Source organism: Spermophilus citellus (genome assembly GCF_964194105.1).
Source record: "Spermophilus citellus genome assembly, contig: SCAFFOLD_255, whole genome shotgun sequence".
In the NCBI taxonomy this organism is placed as follows: Eukaryota; Metazoa; Chordata; class Mammalia; order Rodentia; family Sciuridae; genus Spermophilus; species Spermophilus citellus.
Genome location: NW_027672752.1, coordinates 181786 through 195292, shown reverse-complemented (window position 1 = coordinate 195292; position 13507 = coordinate 181786). Strand labels below are relative to the sequence as shown.

General features: G+C 38.5%; 1 long non-coding RNA gene across 1 annotated transcript in view; it reads left to right on the top strand.

The window, feature by feature from the left end:
* LOC308640648 overlaps nt 1-508 on the top strand; it is a 31908-nt gene extending 31400 nt beyond the window's left edge. Inside the window, exon 4 of the long non-coding RNA XR_014020327.1 lies at nt 417-508. This is a non-coding gene — a long non-coding RNA (uncharacterized lncRNA). The remainder of the gene's footprint in view (nt 1-416) is intronic.
* Nucleotides 509-13507: the final 12999 nt, after the last annotated feature.

The following is a 13507-nucleotide window of genomic DNA, read 5'->3' as shown; positions in this document are numbered from 1 at the left end:
GTCTATTTCATGCTTTAGTTAGTCACTGGAATAATTTAAAATTCACCATTGAGTAAATATACACAAATATTTCTTTAGACAAGATAGAAGAAAAAGAAGGTGAAGAAGAAATTTCTGAGTTTTAGTAGTCTGTTACTTTACAAAAATGGTGAAATGAACAATTTCTCCTTGTGGCAATGCATGGAATTATAATGGATGTGGGAGTATTTGTACTTACCTAATATTGCTTAATTTAAAAGTAGAAAGAATTTTAAAAACACCCTCAGTGATACTCAGAGAGACATATATTTATGATAAATATTTTAGGACCTGTAGACAGTCTCTACCCTAGGTAATTTGCAGCATAATAGATTTGGTGTAAAACAATGTAAATTCTGTGAAAGTCTTTAAAATTTTCTTCTTTTTTTAAATCCTAGAAATCACCCATGTGATCGTTTAATAGAGCTTTACAATGAGAAAAGTGAAAAAGTTTTTAATCCATATCCAAAATTTATTTATCCAAGCTTTTACAATCAAGAAACAAATTACAGCTATAAGGTATGTGAAATCATTTTTAATAAAACTACAAGTATTTCTGAACTCCAGAGAATTAATATTGGTGGGAAGCTCCACAAGTTAAAAAAATATGTAAAAGCATTTAAAAATTCCTCAATTCTTTATCAGAGCTGTGATAAATCCTCCATAAGTAAAGAATGTGAAAAATATTTTACTCAAATTCTATGTGTTACTAAAAACAATAGGCTTTACAATGGAGACAAACCTTACAAATTGAAGAAATGTGAAAATGTATTTAAGTGTTGCTCAAACCTCTTTAAACACTACAGTAATCATACTGGAGAGAAAATCTGGAAATGTAAAGAAAGTGTCAAAGCTTTTAATAAAAAATCACACCTTCCTGAACACCAGAAAATTCATACTGGAGAAAAGCCATACAAATGTGAAGAATGTGAAAAAGCTTTTAATCAAAAATCACACCTGACTGAACACCAGAGAGTTCATACTGGAGAAAAGCCATACAAATGCAAAGAATGTGGCAAAGCTTTTAATATAAATTCACACCTTACTGAACACCAGAGAATTCATACTGGAGAAAAGCCACACAAATGTAAAGAATGTGGCAAAGCTTTTAATAAAAAATCGTGCCTTACTCAACACCAGAGAATTGATACTGGAGAAAAGCCATACAAATGTGAAGAATGTGGCAAAGCTTTTAATAAAAAATCAAAACTTACTCAACATCATAGAATTCATACTGGAGAAAAGCCATACAAATGTGAAGAATGTGGCAAAGCTTTTAATCAAAAATCAAAACTTACTCAACATCAGAGAATTCATACTGGAGAAAAGCCATACAAATGTAAAGAATGTGAAAAAGCTTTTAATCAAAAATCACACCTGACTGAACACCAGAGAGTTCATACTGGAGAAAAGCCATACAAATGTAAAGAATGCGGCAACGCTTTTAGTCAAAAATCAAAACTTACTCGACACCAGAGAGTTCATACTGGAGAAAAGCTATACAAATGTAAAGAATGTGGCAAAGCTTTTAATAAAAAATCAAACCTTACTCAACACCAGAGATATCATACAGGAGAAAAGCCATACAAATGCAAAGAATGTGGCAAAGCTTTTAAACAAAAATCATGCCTTACTGAACACCAGAGAATTCATACTGGAGAAAAGCCATACAAATGTGAAGAATGTGGCAAAGCTTTTAATAAAAAATCATGCCTTACTCTACACCAGAGAATTCATACTGGAGAAAAGCCATACAAATGTGAAGAATGTGGCAAAGCTTTTAATCAAAAATCATGCCTTACTCAACACCAGAGAATTCATACTGGAGAAAAGCCATACAAATGTAAAGAATGTGAAAAAGCTTTTAATCAAAAATCACACCTGACTGAACACCAGAGAGTTCATACTGGAGAAAAGCCATACAAATGTAAAAAATGTGGCAAAGCTTTTAATAAAAAATCAAAACTTACTCAACATCAGAGAATTCATACTGGAGAAAAGCCATACAAATGTGAAGAATGTGGCAAAGCTTTTAATAAAAAATCATACCTTACTCAACACCAGAGAATTCATACTGGAGAAAAGCCATACAAATGTGAAGAATGTGGCAAAGCTTTTAATCAAAAATCATGCCTTACTCAACACCAGAGAATTCATACTGGAGAAAAGCCACACAAATGTAAAGAATGTGAAAAAGCTTTTAATCAAAAATCACACCTGACTGAACACCAGAGAGTTCATACTGGAGAAAAGCCATACAAATGTAAAAAATGTGGCAATGCTTTTAATCAAAAATCAAAACTTACTCGACACCAGAGTGCTCATACTGGAGAAATGCCATACAAATGTAAAGAATGTGGCAAAGCTTTTAATCAAAAGTCAGAACTTACTCGACACCAGATAGTTCATGCTGGGGAAAGGCCATACAAATGTGAAAAAAAGTGACAAAGCTTTTAATCAAAAATCATGCCTTACTCAACACCAGAGAATTGATACTAGGGAGAAACCATACAAATATCTATAATGTAGCAAAGCTTCTAATTGAAGGTCACTTCTTAGTCAACACCAGATACTTTTTATGGGAGAAAAGCCATACAAATTTGAGATTGTGGCAAAGACTAATCAAATATAACTTATTTGACACCAGAGAATTAATATTAGGAAAAAGCCATACAAGTTTAAAGAATGTGGCAAAGCTCTTTATCAAAGATCACACATTTCTCAACACCAGAGAATTCATACTGGGGAGAAAACATACAAATGCAAAGAATGTGGCAAAGCTATTCTATTAGGAAAAGTATTGTTGTTCACCAAATATTCATACTGGATAAGAACCATGTAAATGTTAAGAAGGTAGCAAATTTTAAATATGCTTCAAGTGTTAACAAGAAACAGATCATTCATACTTGCAACAATTCTCACAAATCCATAGAGTGTAAAAGCCATTTCTTGTAAGATCAAATCTCATTGGTCACCAGAAACTTCATACTGGGAAGAACAATTACAATTGCCCAGAAGTAGCTCCGCAGCACTGACTCCCCATAAAATTCCAACCCTTGCCCAGCTGGCATTATTCATTAGCCAATGGAAGTGGGCAGGAAGCATGATTGGATGCTCTGGCTTCTTTCCTTCTGTGGACCTCTCTAGGTTCAATTGTCATTTCCTCAGTTTCTCTGTATTGATTGAATTCAAATATCTTTTTTTTTTCAAAAGCTATATTTGGACTTAAAGGCCTATTTGTACCAAACCAACACATTAATAAAATTATCTTATGCCTGAAGTCTATGATCACATCAATATTTTCCCCATAATCTCAGCTAGACAGAATAGTCCTATGTCAATGTCTTATTTATTTTATTTTATTTGGGTGTATACCGAGAATTAAATTCAGGTGTACTCATCCACTAAGCCACATCGCAACCGTATTTTGTATTTATTTAGTGATACAATTTCACTGAGTTGCTTAGGGTATCACTTTTACTACTAAGACTGGATTTGAACTTGTGGTTCTCCTGCCTCAGCCTCCTGCACTACTTGGATGCAAGGCATGCATCCCTGAACCCAGAAATTAATGTCTTTTGCTTTGTAGTTAATTTAAAAAGTTTACTCAGGATTTCATGTCCATAAAAAGCATTCAAAAGATGGTTTTGTCACACTTCAGGCATCAGATTCTGGTTTTTAAAATGTCCTGCATGATACATCTTAGCTTTCTACATCAAATGCAGAGTTCAAAAGTTTGAAACCAGGTGGCTGAGAAACAAAGATATAGAACAGCAAAATGCAACACATATTGTGGTTAAATCCACACATGTCATGGGTATAAATGCTCACACTAAATAGACATCAAGAGGCCTGTACATGACCCCTGAAGGTCCTGAGCCTCCATTCAGACTTTGAGCCCCTGAGCCTTCAGAGGGTCTGCACAAATGAGAAAGAAGCATACTACCTTTTCCCACCCCTAAACATACTATAGTGTTTACTAGACAGAGCATAGGATGCACTGTGTGCCTTTGTACCAAAGTGTGGTTCTACTTGCATATATATGACATCTGTTTCAGAACACTGGGACAGTACCTGATGAAACATAGTTGCCCTTTTTTCTCTTAATAGAAAACCACAGCCCTGCACATTTTTAAAACATTTTTGTTACAGTTGAAAAAAAATAAGAATGGTTAAAAAATGGTGTCAATGAAAAGCATTTGAACTGATGAGTCCATCCTTCAGTAGCACTTACAAGGATACAGTTGTGTCACCGAGAAAAAGGCAGGTCTGTCCCAAGCCACACTGTGAAAGCTCAGAAAGTTACATCTTTCCCTGGACCCATCCTTGGCTCTTCAAGTTGCTGTACCATGTGAATGATATTTTTAACAGTTAATAAAGTATGAGGAAATCTCTTCTACTGCAGTACTTCAGGTTCTTTCAGGATTCTGGAAGACTCAAACTTCAGCTGGGCACACTGGTACACACTTTTCATCCAAGCAGCAGGGGAGTTCAAGGAAGGAGAATCACAGTTTCAAAACCAGCCTCAGCAATTTCACATGAATCTAAGCAACTTAGAAAGATCCTAACTCTAAATAAAAAGATTTGGGTATGTGGCTTAGTGGTAGAGAGCACTTTGGTTTGATTCCTAGTACAAAAAAAAAAAAAGAGACTCAGGTTTGTGGTCATCAGACTCAGTTTATGCTGTACATAAGTCTGAACAATTGCATTATTTAAAAACTTTTTTTTAAAATTATACTATCTATAGTTACTTAGTGATCACCATAGTGCTATAAAGCACAGATACCTCCACTAACTTTTACTGTCACAGAAATACCTCCATAATAATCCCACAATATTAAGATGATCCCTCTGTTGATGGAGGGATTCATTTGGTAGCCTCTGTTCAATTACTCTCTCACAACAGGCGTGCACTTAACCCCTGAAAGTTTCAGTAATTCAGACTCAAAAATCATGCCTTACTCAACACCAGAGAATTCATACTGGAGAAAACCCATACAACTGTAAAGAAGGTGGCAAAGCTTTTAAGAAAAGATTATGCCTTATTCAATACCAGAGAACTCATACTGGCAGTGGTTACACCCAGTGGACATTGGGCATTCAAGAGGCAGTTTTAAGCACAATGATTGTCTCCCAGTAGTGAGGAAGGGAGGAAAGAAACAAGAGAAGGAGCAGAAGGAGACACACAGCATATTATCAGAAGAAACCTAAAGCCTTCAGGCAGGAGAATTATTAATTTGGGCCTGATTGTGGTGCTACTAACACTCTGTCAAAGAGTTCTACCAATCTTCCCAAACTTACCAGTCTTGGGTCACTTGTCAGTATCAAGCCAGATGCCCCTACTTGAACAACCGGCAAGATTCTTCCTTAGCAGAAACCCCATTGAGTAAGCAGTGTTTTCACCTCTTCTTTTCCAAGAACGAATAGTGAGTCATTGAGGACTTCACCTGCATTCTTGTGCACGTGCACGCGTGCGCGCACGCGCGCACACACACACACACACACACACACACATTAATATTCAGGCCATCAGAATCTGCAACCCCATGCTGGAGCTGGTGACCTGGGACATTATGTTGCCATCTCCAAGAAAAACCTTTGACTTCTGATCCTGCACATTCCAGAATTTTCTGTGCAGTGTTTCACTTTCCCTTTCCAAGATGCCATCTGAGAGAAAAAAAGCTACAGTGAGATTCAAAGCCTTTTCACTGCCATCTTCTCTGTATCTGAGTAGTCTTTCCTTGTCCCATACATCCTGAGTTTGTGCCAGGCAGTTATCACCTGGTGTCAAATTGAGGATAAAAGGACAGGGGAGAGATTGTTGAAAGGCATCAGAATTCTCTGCTGTGCTGGCCAAGATTTATGGCTCACTGGAAGACACTCTATTAAAACAAAGAGTCCTGTTGCTCTGCAGTCACTCATATGGCTGCATAGGGTCCATTAAGCAAAAAAAAAAAAAAAAAAAAAAAAAAATCACAAACACCGTTCCTTGCCTGAGGGAGCAGAGAGCAAGCCTCTAGAAGAACCTACAGAGTCATTTTCTTTTTTTTTTTTTTTCTGGAAATACAAAGTACTTGTGTTACCAAGGCCTTTTACAGCTGTGACTCTCTTCTTTGACAATGGGGCTTTGCTTAACATCAAGGGGATAAATTCTTAAACTGTGTATGTGTGTGTGGGTGTGTGTGTGTGTGTATTTGGGGGGCAGAGGAAGTTACTGTGAATTTAACTCAAGAGCATTTTACAGCTGTTCTACTATACCTTAAGAAGATCCCTAGATGTGTTTTCAAAATTTTACTGCGAGCCTGGATCTCACTAAATTGTTCAGGCTGACCTTGAACTTACAATCCACCAGCTTCAGTCCCTTGAATCACTTGATTTATAGGCATGGACCACCTCACCCAGGCATGCATCATTTCACCCAGTCATGACCTTCTGGAGAGAGCTAGTTTTTACAGATAGTCAGCCGTTTTCCCAAGTTGTTCATGTCAAAATTAACTAATATAATTATCATACTACCAACATTCTTCTACTTTTGCTCCCAGCATCCAAAGTCAGTCTTTGTGTGATATAATAATGGCATGTCCAGTTACCAGAATAACAGAGATGGCTCATGCCCCCTAAAGCTCACTGAAAATATAATAACATAATAACCCTAAATCCACTTATGCTGTATCATCTTTTCTTCCTGTGCAAATAGAAGAAAGTCTCTTTTACATGTTCTCCATCACCTCTCACACCCCTATCTCCTGACCAACCCTGGAGCTTCCCAAATGGCTCTTCACTACTGCTTATAGAAAGCTGTAGCTCTCTGTGATAGTGCATGTGTTCATGTGAATCTCCTATATATGATTAAAACAAACCCTAAGGACTCTTACGACAATGGCAAATCTATAAATCTCCTCAAAAGGGCCAGAACAACTGCATCTGTAACCTGTACCACTTAGACTTGGTCATAGGGAGGCACCGAAGCCCCTGCTTTCTGTTAGGCCTTCCCCATCTTAGTACTGGGGAACACAAAATGCTTCCAGAGGTGGGAGGAAAGGAAGGGCTCTGCACCTGGAATGTGGGAATTGTGCAGGCACTGTTCCTGTTGCATACAGTCTCTTCCAGCATTGTTGTAAACGTGGGTTGCAGAAGACGTACATTAGCAGATAATGTCCACAATAGTCTGGAGTAGAGCTAGGCTTAGATTCAAATTCGAGATATCTTCCCACCTTCTCAGTTACCTTCCTTATAAACACTTTAAAGCATCAAAAAAAGCAGGCCATATGTTCTGGGTGTTCATAAACAGAGTATACCTTTCAGGAGAAGAAAATATTGTCTCTACTTTTCTCTTCCAAATTGGTATTATTAGGGCCTATGACCATATCTCTGCCACTATCAGGACTTCAGGCTGTGGGCAAATAGTCAGCCTTTCCTGTATGAGGAGGAGGACCTGCACCATTTTAAATAAATTTCCTGCTACAGTACTATAGTAGTACTGTAGTCAAAGACCCTGGCTTCATATCACTTCCTGGAATCTGCAGTAAAACCTGCCTCAGCATAGGGACACTTCAGGGACTCTGATGGGAGCAACCAAGAGAAGCCCCCAGCCACCTGCAGAGCGCCTCCACTGGCAAAAAAAAAAAAAAAAAAAAAAAACGCTCGCCATCTAGTGGTCTTATCGGGCAACTGTGGGGTTCTGCACATCATGATCCAGAAACTTTATTTAAGAAAACCATGGTCCATCCAATCATGGTTACAGTGCAATAACATGGCCTTTAGAGATTTTTTTTATTTTTTTTTAATATTTTGTTTTTAGTTTGAGGTGGATGTACTTTTTTTAAAATTTTATTTTTATGTGGTGCTGAGGATCAAATCAAGTGCCTCATGCATGCTATGAGAACACTCTTCCACTGAGTCACAAATGCAGCCCCCATTAGAGTTTTTAAACAAGAGATTAGGTATCACTTTAATCTCTGGAAGCGAAGTAAAGGTTAAAATGTTTACAGGGATTGACTCTTAGCTGTGGGTGTTGTGTTTGAAGGTCTTAATCAGGTCATTGCAACAGTATTTCATGAGCATCTCAGCAGTAGAGATCCATGCATCCAGCCCCTTGGATCTCAGGGTGTCAGCCAGGGCTGAAACTAGAAAATTTTGGATGAAGGTCATTAAGGTGTAAGTTAGTGAGGTCATAATAACTTTTTTTGGTAAAGTGGTGAAAAAAAATTTTTCTTGGAGGAGAGACCAAATCAGGGCACAGATTGTAAGCCCCAACCATGCAACTGAATGAATCATAAATATTAAGATTTGTGAGCCACTCTGAGTCTCATAATAAAGCTGAGCTACAACCTGAGAACCCACATTTCTATCCAGTTCTCTGGTAAAACTGATGTTTGTCTGGGGCTCAATCTTTGGGACATAGGATCAACAACAGTATGATTTAGGCTAAACTACTTCTTGCTAAATGACAGGGGACAGATGTGAGTGGTGAGAACATGAGGTTCAGGGAATAGTTCTATAAAGCGGGGTTCACGGTGCTGACCCCCACAGGCTTTTCTTTTCATGAAGAAATTAACCTGCTACCCTGCCTGCCTTAAGTGGACGTGGTAGATCACATTTATCAGTAAACTGTTATCTTCAGGAGAAAGTCAGGTATAAAATAAATGTCCATAAGAGGATGCCATGTTACCCTAAGAAGGGAACTTTTGTGACTCTTTCCACATACCAGATTCTGAAACCCAGAGAGATAAAAATATTTTTCCTAGCTCTAAAATCTACAAGAATTTATGGTTAAGAATCCAATTAGAATCAGTTGCATTGGCCAAGGTGACCTAAAGTTATCATAGCAGTGGGGACTTGACAGTGGGATGCCATCCAGCAGTCAGTTGAAAGTTAAGTAGTAGGCCTGTGTGGGACTCTTTGGAAACTTCTCTGGGATAACCAACAAAAGTGGATTGTATGAAAGGCACACTGTCTTTCTCCCCTCTCAGAGGACCCATTATCTACTATGAGAGTGTCATCTTTCCTTGTTTATCTATTCAATAAATTCATGCCTGTTATTCTGAGTGAAATGTCTGAAATCTTTCTGACTTAGTTATAAGAATTAGAGTTTGAAAGGGGGCCTTCTTACTCTCTCAGTTTATATGAAGTCACCAACCTTGTATCATTAAACATTTACAAAGTTCTCATGATCTACATTAAGCTTGCTCCAGCTACACTTTCAAGATTTACAAAGTTGTAGTTTCCAGCTCTTTCAGGAAAAGCCAAAAGATAGAGCTAAGATCAGCTAAGATAAAGCTAAATGGTGTGACTGTCTTTTTCCTCATACTCTAGTGCTTAGGACCACCAGGAGATAAGGTTGAGCCCAGTTCCTGTGCAGCAAAGACCTTTGTTTCCCACTTCTGCATCCAAATTACCAATGAGGTTAGAATGGTCATCATCCACAGTATGTGAGGCCAGATATGAGATGTTTTCACAAGATATATGTGCATTTTCATCACTTTCAAATAAAGATTTGCATGTGAGGTGTTTTATGTTAGAAACTCACCAAAACAAATGGTAAGCCTGTGCACTGGACAACCAGAAGAATTTCATCAGAGGATCAGTTCCATCCTGTATCTCCAGCATAAGGGGCTCTGGTAAATGCTTGGCTCAATAAACCACTCTTAGTTTAGAAATAAGCAATAATCTGATCTCCACCCACAAATTCTGTTCAGCCTATTCAAACCACTAGTACATGTAGCCAATCAAGTTATCCCTGCTCAAGGGACACTCAAGAAACTGGAATCCATAACCTGGCTTTACCTGTTCTACTCACTCAAGAAAAGTATTTCAGTTGATATGTTTTTTAGTATGCACTGCAGAACTAGTAAAAAAAAAAATAATAATGTGCCTGAAACTAGGAACAAATTATTGGTTATAAATATATAACAGTAAAACAAACAAATAAAAAACAACACTTTCAGAGTTAGTTTATCCACTGAGCAACATCCCCAGCCCCATTTTGTATTTTATTTAGAGACAGAGTTGCTTAATACCTTGTTATTGCTGAGGCTGGCATTGGACTCAGGATGCTCCTTTCTCAGCCTCCAGAGCCACTTGAATTACAGGCATGTGCTACTGCACCTGGCCCCAAATTTGTTTTCTTTTACATGTAAAATATCTGTGGATCGTTGTGACTGAAGCACATCAGGAATCACTGTCTTTTCATCTCTCACTTTCCATTTTATTTTCTGGCCTCCCCTTTAGTCATAGTTGGCAATAAACTTTTCATGCTCACTTTCTATTTTTATTGGTGGCTCTCTGGAAGAGTATGTTCAGACCAGCTGAAACCCACTTTGCAGGTTATTAGCCTCTTGTTCAGGGGGCTTCATGCTATGAATTCCTGGTCTGGGTAACCTGTCTGACTCACCCCACATGGAGCGGAAAGCAGAAGGGGATTCCCAGGGGGAAAAAAAAAAAAAAAAAAAAAAAAAAAAAACAAGCAACTTCTGGAAGAAGAGAAAAGAGATACTGGTGATAAATAACACATCAGACTCCCTTCTGATGTCCAGGGAAGCCATTCTCTATACTGTAAAGCTGAGAATCTATGTTAGTTCATGACACTGTCCAAGCACTCAGGGCTCAGAACATCTCCACTTTATAGATGAGGAGACTAGAGCTCACAGGGAGTTTAAAATTCCTGTCAAAAGCCATTGGCCTTGAAAGTGGTAGACCTGAATATGAAGACAAATCCAGGCTGTTTTGGATCAGTGTTGACCTCCCAGCTCAAGGCTACTCTCCATCAAGTACAAGAAGATTATCATTGACATAGAGGAGGAAGAGGGGAGCAGGAAAGATACAGATCCCCTGATAGAACTTCACATAGACCCTGTACTGGTAAGTTTGTTCCTGAGTTTGGGAGGTTTCCTGCCTACTAATATCTTCTAGTGGTTGATAAACATATATATTTCCACATCACCTTTCTAATTTTGGCATTCATATTTTTTTTTTGTTCACTTATTTTTCTTATGTCAACTTCCCTTGTATACTTACAGAAATGTCCTCAAAATCTTAAGTGTTTGTGGCAGTTTTAAACCCAAATGAGTAATGCTTGCCTCAAATAAAAATTACATTAAAGTTCCATGAAAGAATTTAATAAAAGGCTAGCCATCTGTTCACCATTTAATATCATCCCACAACTGAGGTAGGGTCTTCTGAATCAATTTGAATAATTAGAGCTACCAGGTCACAGAAGAACACAAATGACCACTATGCTTCTTCTCCACATGCAGTTTTCCAATTTTGTAATTTCCTCTGCACTCTAAGAGCAAGTCAAAGGATGTACCAGGTCCTCTAAACCAGGATTCCAGGTTATCCTACCCCAAATGTGGCCAAGTCTCCGCACCTTTCCTCAGGCACTAGATCCTGGCCACTGCACCCCCTAGTTTCTGAACACATACTTTTATAGGTGTATAAATTTATTCAGGGGCCTTGGTTTCTTCCAGCACTATTTTGTGTGAACACTGTATCATGTTGTAACTCCCGTTTTACCTTTAGTGTGATTATTGCTTTAAGTGCCATTGGAAGAAGTCAACAGGACTGCATTGTGTATCCAGGGAGCCAGGCAGTGCTAGGCCTTGCATATCTTTTCCCACTTTTCTTCTGCGTATCTGCTGCACAGATGTCTGACTTAGACCAATTTTCAGGGGGAAGACACAGAGGATACCAACCCCAGAATAAAAAAGGGCCTTTGAGAGTAAGAACAAATACCAGTCACTGTGAAGAGAAAAAAAGTCAGTACTCAGGGACCTGGTCTAACTATCTTGCACAAACAGCTAGGACAGAGCTGTATTTGATCAATATTTCCTGATTCCTTGCACAAAGTTTTCTTTAATTCAACTGAGATTATTTCTATCACAAATGACATTGATCTCCTTTCTCTAAGGACAGAGTGTGCAAACTTCTCACTCTAAAATTGTCTAGTCTGTGGAATGGCCACGTAGTCATAATGACTTTCTCTCACCTAGGAGATGAACCACGTGACCTCCTAGAAGTTAATGATCCTATAGAAATAGAAATTAAAATAAACTTGGAAAAACAAACGGATATAGAGAGCCCCACCACACCTTGCCCTCATCCTGAAGACTCCAAGACATTTCATCCTGTGGATGGAGAAGTCTTCATGTGATTGCATAAACCAGAAGGCTGCACATAAAGTACATTTCCTCTCAGAAAGCAATATGAAGTCGTTGTGGCTTGAACTCTTTTCTCTCATAGTTGGCCACTCAGCTCCCTTCTGCTCAGCCCCATTTCACAACTGGGTTTCAGTCTGGCTCCCCTCTCAGTGCTGGTAAGGGTCATCCTTAGGAGGTGAATGCATCCCACTTGCTCAAAATCTGTACAACTATACCAAAAAGATAGCTGAGTATGGGTGAGAGACACAAAGAGTCTATGAGTTGAGGTCCCAACAATTTAAGGACAGATATTATCCCCAAAGCCTAGACTTCCAAGAAAGTGTGGTCCTATGAAAAGGGAAGGGAGAGGAAAGAAATCATTCGCCAATCAAGAATACTTCCTCTACACTCACTTCTTGTTTTATTATTTACTGTAAGATGTTTATTATGATTATTTTTAGAATGGCTAAAAACTATAAGAAACCCAATGACCCAATATAGCAATATGGCTGGGTATCTATGGTGCAACTATTCTACAAGCTCTTATGCAGACCTAAGAATGATAGTTTAAAAGTATGGATGGTTTATTTCAGATAATGTTGATATATAAATACAAAATATTAATTGCATGTGTGATGAGATTACTACTGTGCTAGTTGATGCTGAATTTCTTGAGGAAAATGTTTCAACCCATATACAACTATAGTGGTCCGAGTGAACTTCTTGCTAGTGCATACAAATATAGAAATACATGACTGAAGTATAATCCCTGTTTCCACTCAGTGCCTCAGTGTGGCCTGGGATACCCAACTCTGGCCTGCATGCCCTGTACAGCTGTCCCTAAGAATTTATGCTAGGAAGCTCATCCAGGTACTAAACCTGTCCTGCTTCATAGGAGGTGCCACACCAAGAAGAATGACACTGTATTTTTCAGAGTGCATGTGGTCTTGAGGAGAATTTTTTAAAATTTTAAGGCTTGGAATGGACATTCCTATGAGAATGAATGTGTCAGTGTTGCTTGAGGGTTGAGCCCTGACCCTAACCTCAGGGGGTTTACAATTCAGGATGACTATTCACAGGTCTTGCTCCTTCTCCAGTATTGTAAGAGAACTCAAGGTCACTAGTACCTGTCAAGTACCATGACAACAGTTCTCTGTCTCTGTTTCTCTGTCTCTCTTCTTGCTGCCCATTTTTTTTTTCAGCAGGATCCCACAGGGAGTTCCTTCATCAGCACTATGTAAAGCCATATTTGGCATGCTTCTTGTTAACACTGGGATGAAACCATAGCTTCATTGTTGTGGTTGCTACCTCTACTGGTTAGAAAATACAAGGGGAGTGTGGGTCATGTCTGC